The 6,729-nt window shown below is 44.5% G+C and overlaps 1 protein-coding gene across 1 annotated transcript in view; it reads left to right on the top strand.

Moving 5' to 3' along the window:
- Nucleotides 1-2,732: 2,732 nt before the first annotated feature.
- SCML2 (Scm polycomb group protein like 2) overlaps nucleotides 2,733-6,729 on the top strand; it is a 98,725-nt gene continuing 94,728 nt past the window's right edge. Inside the window, exon 1 of the mRNA XM_006041957.3 lies at nucleotides 2,733-2,866. The gene's annotated coding sequence lies outside the window, so the exon portion shown is untranslated. The remainder of the gene's footprint in view (nucleotides 2,867-6,729) is intronic.

The raw sequence follows: 6,729 nt of genomic DNA, 5'->3' as shown, positions 1-6,729 counted from the left end.
ACCATAAAGAAGGCTGAGTGCTGAAGAACTGATGCTTTCAATCTGTGGTGCTGGAAAAGACTCTTGAGAGTCCCTTGGACAGCAAGGACATCAAACCAATCAGTCCTAAAGGAGATCAACCCTGAATATTCATTGGAAGGACTGAGGCTAAAGTTCTAATACTTTGGCCGCCTGATGCAAAGAGCCAATTCATTGGAAAAGACTGATGCTGGGAAAGATTGAAGGCAGGAGAAGGGGGCGACAGAGGATGAGATGATTGGATGGTATCATGGATACTTAATGGACATGAGTTTCAGCAAATTCTGGGAGTTAGTGAAGGACAGGGAAGCTTGGAGTGCTGCAGTTCATGGGGTCTCAAAGAGTCAGACACGACTGAGCAACTGAACAAAATACATGATCTATGACAAAAGCATATGATTGATGACTAAGTTGGAAGGGATAGGGACATTTCAAGTGTATATTCAGAAGCTGATTCTGGCACTTATTTGGGATGTAATGTTACATTTCCTCTTCTATAAAATGGGAATAAGAACTTTGTGAAAGAATGTTAGGAATATTGAAAATTATGTATCTAAAGAGGCTATCATGATTCTCAGCACTTGGTAGGTGCTCAATAGATGGTGGCTGTTATTGTTAATAACATTTAATATAACAAGGAGACTCTTCTATAAATGCCTACGTGATCACAGTCATTGAGAAGATATTCTAATATAGATAATGTGAATTACATTATTAGAATTAGGGCTTCAGTAATTTCATGGGAAATATGGGAAGTAGATGAGGGATTCTTGAAACAGGCAGTTTATAATCAGAGTACTATTTCTACAACTTAATAAATGGTCTGTATGTGTAAGAGTCTTTAGTGATAAGTCTTTCAGAGAATGCAGGATGAATTTCAGATATTTCTACTGCATCAGGATTAGAAAGACAATGGCCAGTAATTACAAATTTACCCCCCTCAGTAGCCCATACTAAGGGTTTGCTAAGATTAAACTTAAATCTGTTTTTTTTTTTTTTCTGTTAAAGGTAACTTTCTAGCTTTTAAAAACATTTTTGAACCTTCATCTTAGACCATTTCAACTTTTCCTCCTATGTGATAATATACAACTGATGCAACAAATCTCACTTTAATATTTGCACCTGAACCAGTGAACCAGTGAAGTTGCTCAGTCATGTCCGATTCTGCAATCCCATGGACTGTAGCCTACCAGTCTCCTCCATCCATGGAATTTTCCAGGCAAGAGTACGGGAGTGGGTTGCCATTTCCTTCTCCAGGGGATCTTCCTGACCCTGGGATAGAACCCGGGTCTCCCGCATTGCAGGCAGATGCTTTACTGTCTGAGCTACCAGGGAAGCCCTAGTTTGCACCTAATAATGGCCTAATTTTTCTATTTTCATCTTCAAATTTTCTTGAATTTTGCACTAACATTTATTTATTCATTTTAAAGGATGCAATTTGATCTTGTGCTATTCTCTAGTGTTCAGATACAATAAATAATACTTTAATTTGGTCCTTGTTTAACATTGCATAAGTAGTGTCCTATGAAAATAATTTTATTCTGCATTGTAGAAAATGGATATATTCCGCATTTTTTAAAAAAAAATTTTCGGTTTCTATTCCCGAATTATGATTTTAAAACTCATGTCCTAAGTAAAACTCATGTACTAAGTTAAGCAGATCATGGATGCAAAACTTTCATCCAACTTTTGGAATAAGTTGTAAAGAGAAAGGCCTGCCAATGGTTTACTTTTAGCTAACACAGCACATTGTATTATTTTTCAGACAAAAGTTTTAAATCTGCCGATACCCAACCTCACAACGAGGAATGGGATGTTTTTCTCTGTTCTTTTTTTTTTTGTCTGCTACATTTTGTGCGGGAGAGATTCCCTTTGGAGCTTTTTTTTTTAACGCCCGCCCCCTGCCCCTAGGTGCGACCTCCACCTGCGCAAACCTCTGGGTTCCGGGCCAGGGGATTGAGCAGAGGAGACCCCAAAACCCACTCTCGAAGACGCTCCCAAGTACTTTCAAGCCTGTGAGCAAATTATTTTACTCTCCAGGTTAATCTAGTTCCCGTTAGCTCAAGCCTGGGTTTAAAGGAACAACTAAATCTGGAATGTGGAGCTGGAGGGGATTGCTGGCAAAAACTCATGGAAAAAAAAGAAAAGCTGTTTCGAGGACTATGCTGCAACCCGCGAAGGAGTGGCTTTGCTCAAGCTGCTCTAACGAACTGCTTTTTCCTTGCTCATCGAATTTGCTCGAGCTCCTAGGGAAGCGCCTGCCTTTTCGGTGCGTGGCCAGGGTGGGCGGTGGCCGAGAGTCACAGTCGATGGCTAAGGGGAGAGCGTTCCCCTTGGATGAAACTTGATGCGCATCCTGGGCTCCCAGTTGGGGGCCCACCACGGTCTTGGGTGCAGGGGCTGCGACTTTTTTTTAATTTTTTTTTTGGCGGGAGGGCAGATTGGGGCGGGGTTGGGGGGAGCGGACGAGGGAAAACTGCCAAGGTCTTGCCCGGGTTTGCAGAGTCTCACTGTTGGCCACCGGCCGCAGGAGCTTCCGGCAGAGCCCCCGGCTCGGGCCCCGCACGCGGCAAACGGTCAAAGTGCGCGGCTGCGGCAACCGCAGGGCACGCGGACGGAGGGGAGGGGGCGGGGCCGCGGTGGCGGTTGCGGGGCATGCGCGGCTTCGCGCGCGGCTTCTCAAACATGGCGGCGGCGGTGTGAAGACCGGTTCTGGCTCGCGGGATCTGTGTGACAGAATTTCGCTTTTTTCGCCGACGAGACTCGAGGTGTGAGGCGACTCCGGGCTCCGTGAAGACCAGAGAGGAGGAGTTTTGGCGTTCTGGGCTCTGGCTGTTTTCCGCAGAAGGTAGGGAGTCTCCGGCGGCGCGTCCCCCGCGAGGAACGCCCCCTCACCGCTCCGCGGGGTCCGGCCCCAGATTGGTCCCTCACTCCAGTCAGCCACTCTCCGAGGCTTCACCCCCGAGGTCCCCTACCCCTCGGCGGCCTCGCCCCCAAGGCCGGGACTCCCCTGCCCCGCGTAGCGCTTTCCGCGACGCCCCTCAATCGCTCTCGCGCCGCCCCTCACACTTGGGGCCCGGTCGCCCGGCACCGGCCCATCCCGCCCGCGGCGTTCGGAGGCCTCACTCCAACGGTCCCCTGACCCGAAGCGCGGACAGCACCTTCTAGAGCATCCTCCGCCCGTGGGTGGGGCCGGGCTGGGGTCCCGGGACAACGCAGGTGGGCGGCGGGGCTGAGGAGTAGGGATGACTTTGGTGGTCTGTGTTGAAACTGGTCCCGGAGTTTTCCGGAGACTTGTGAGAGAACTTTTGGAGTTTCTGAAGGAAATGTCAGTTGGGAAGGATGCGCTTGTGGCCGAGCGCGGGCTTGGGCCCCGGTGCCAGGTGTGTACGTTAGACTCGCGGCCCGGGGCTCGGGGCGGATGGGTTGGGGGCAGCGCTGGTGCCTCGCTCTCGGGGGAGATAGGGGGCGGGAGGGCGCGGCAGGCTCTGGCGGTGGGGTGCGGGTGGGAGTGGGGGGCCGAAGAGTGGGTCTGCTGCTCTCGGGAACGGCGAGGCGGCCGCCGCGGTATCGCGGCAAGACTGGGTCGCAGGACCACTGTTCTTTTTCGAGATAGCGTTCTCGCTTTTTCCACCTGGATAGTGGTTGTGCTACATTCTAGTGTGAATCGCCAGGGGGAGAGCGAGTAGGAGAGTTGACTAGATTTTGCGTCTTGAAGTTGTACGTAACTTTGAGGGCTGAGCTGTAAATTCGCGCCACCTTCCCCTCGTCCCTCACCCCAAATGTTAGGGCAGCACAGGTAGTGACAAGTTTACGTTTAAGACTATTGATTTTTTTTTTTTTTAAAGGTTGTAATACATTTGTCATTCATTATAAAGTGTGATTACAATTTGGAACTAGCCTCTACTTTGAAGAATTAGATTAGCATTTACAACTTACCTGTAGGTTGACTTTAGGACAGACGTCTCTAAGAGTGCATGGGGCGGTTAGGAGGGGAAACTGAGGCAGAGAAAGTGAATACTTCCTTATGATCATATGATATACAAAGCTATTGGAGATGGTTTTCTTTCCGAGATGTTCATATGTCTGTTTTGGGGAAAGAGTATTATAAAATGTGTAACATTTATGCAGTACAACTTCCTATGACAATCAGTTGCGTTTTAACTATAACTCATAGACGCATTTTTTTTTTCAATAACACTGCTTGGAAATGTTCAATAAGGACAGTTTTGCCTTTCTTACCATTCTTTTTCTTACTCATTAAATGTGTTTCCACGGATGAATGTTTTCTTTAACTATGTTTGTGGTTTTGTATATTCAATGGCAGGAATGTGAAAATAGCTTTTGGAATTGAGTCCATTTGGGATTTTGAGACTAGAGTTCATCAGTACTTACATGATGCCTTGAATTTGTTTGTCTATGTCTTTATCCATATTCTTCAAAACAGTCGGATGGATTTTTTTCAAAAACTTAGCCGAACAGTACTTTCAGTGGCTCTGTCATTTTTGAATAAATTTCATGTATATCACACAACCTCATACTCTTCCAAGGATGTATACCTGTTTCCCCCCAGAGAACCTGATTTGTTTTGAAATTGATACTTCTAAAAAAGATTAATGTGGGCAAACTACATTGTTAATGTGTGAGGATGCTTTAAAGTTAATGATGTCATATGTACAAAAAAACTGGAGTCAGTCTTTAAAGAGATGATTTTTCTCTTGAGGCAGCAGTTGGTCAGTCCTTTTGATTTATGGTTCAATCAACACATCTTTATTAAGTACCTGTGCTGTCTGTAGTATGGCGTTCAGTTCAACCTACTGCTGTGTGTGCTGATTTCTAGGGTGTTTAAGGCTTCCCATTAGTAGTTTATTACTGAAAATCTCAAGATTATAGTTAAGAAAATCATTATGAATGTAGAACAAGTAGTCTTTTTCTTTCAGTGGCCAATTCAGGGAGTCAGTGTTTTGGTCATAATTCTCTAAACAAAATTTGAGTCTTGAATTATTTCTGATTTATGTGATATTAACTTTATTCCTCTTTTGTTATGATTATACACAGCTATATATATATTTTAAAACAATTTTATGTATTTATTTTTGGCTGTGTTGAGTTTTCATTGCTGTGCCAGCTTTTCTCTACTTGTGGCCAGCAGGGGCTACTCTGTAGTTGTGGTGTATGGGCTTTTCATTGTGGTGGCTTCTCTTGTTGCAGAGCATGGGCTCTAGGCATGCAGGCTTCAGTAGCTGTGGCACATGGGATCAGTAGTTGTGTCTCCTGGGCTCTAGAGCACAGGTTCAGTACTTGTAGCCATAGGCTTAATTGCTCCACCGCCTGTAGAATCTTCCCATACCAGGGATCGAACCTGTGTCTCCTGCATTGGCATGCAGATTCTTTACCACTGAGCCGCCAAGGAAGCCCAAAGCTATATATTTTATGAGAGATTATTTTTTGGGTCAAACAGATGTCATACTGGTTAGGCTTGAGGGAGAAAATGAATTACTGGTATAAATTGAAATCAGTACGGGTTCTGGAGAGTGGGTATTTTTTAATGCTAAGTAACTTCTATGGCTGAGTAGTTTAGGCTGTAACTAGATATTAAGTGACAATTTAGAGCCCTTTCTTTTTTTCATAACATTTCAGAAGTCTCTCTGAGCTAAAAAATAACAAGGGTTATGATGGTCAGCTATAAGCCAGATGTGACTCTCATTTTCTTTAGGGTTTGTTCCTTTTTAGCTGCCTGCCTGTTCCTCCCAGATGCTTCCTATCACCCCTCTTCCTGCCCCTGTTCCCTTTGCTGTTGGTGTCTGTTTCCGCATCAGTGAAATGGTCAGGGTAATCCTGCACTGCCTCACTGAGAAATAATTGATGATAGTAAAATGCCTTGTGAAGGCTGAGTAAATGCCAATTTTTTTGAATGAGAATGATGTAGCCCCTTGTTCCATTTAAGGAAGGCCCAAATCCCAATTTTAGCTTGAGCTCTTAGAGTGTGGGGAGAGAGGGAGGGAGGAGGAAAATTGCACTTGAAAATTTACTGCCCCCTCCCCCCGTTTTGGTTAATAGAAATGACTGTTGGAACTTTAGAAACTGGAACACTGAAGGGTGCAAAGGATCCTTTGCTATTTGAGTCATTAGTCACCTCAATTTTTTTTTTTTTTTGGCCAGGTTACTCTGTCTGTTCCTTTTTACATTTATGCCAGGTGTGAATGGAAATCTGAGGTCATGTTCTCTTTTAGCTCATCTCCCTGGGAGTCAAATTGTCTCTTCCTAGTAATATTCCAGGTTTTTAGGATATGTTAAGATATGAATTAAGTGAACTCTGCTAGCCATCAGCTGGTAGAGCTGTGAGGGGTATGGTATGAATATTGGTCTGGCATTACCAGGTATTTTGTAGTTTGGAGTGAGAAAATCAAATACCCTTAGGAATTTAAGGAACATTATTAATGTCTGAAAATTACTACATCCATCATATTTTAGAATTTGAAGTGATTATTGATTTTAGGAAGCAAAAGCCTGGACGTTTTGAAAACGGCAGATGTGGGTCAGTTTGAAAGAATAAGTTTACCCTACCTTAGCTTGGGCTCTTAATCTTTATAATCCTTTTGTCTTGGGGAAATAAATGAGAGAAACCGCTGTTGTTTATTTTAGATTAAAATAGCTTGGCATGATTTAGTGGCAAGTAAGTTTTCTAGGCTCTAACTAGTTTGGGCTTTG

This window comes from Bubalus bubalis, chromosome X (genome assembly GCF_019923935.1).
Source record: "Bubalus bubalis isolate 160015118507 breed Murrah chromosome X, NDDB_SH_1, whole genome shotgun sequence".
Lineage (NCBI taxonomy): Eukaryota > Metazoa > Chordata > Mammalia > Artiodactyla > Bovidae > Bubalus > Bubalus bubalis.
This window is presented reverse-complemented; position numbering and strand designations above follow the sequence as displayed.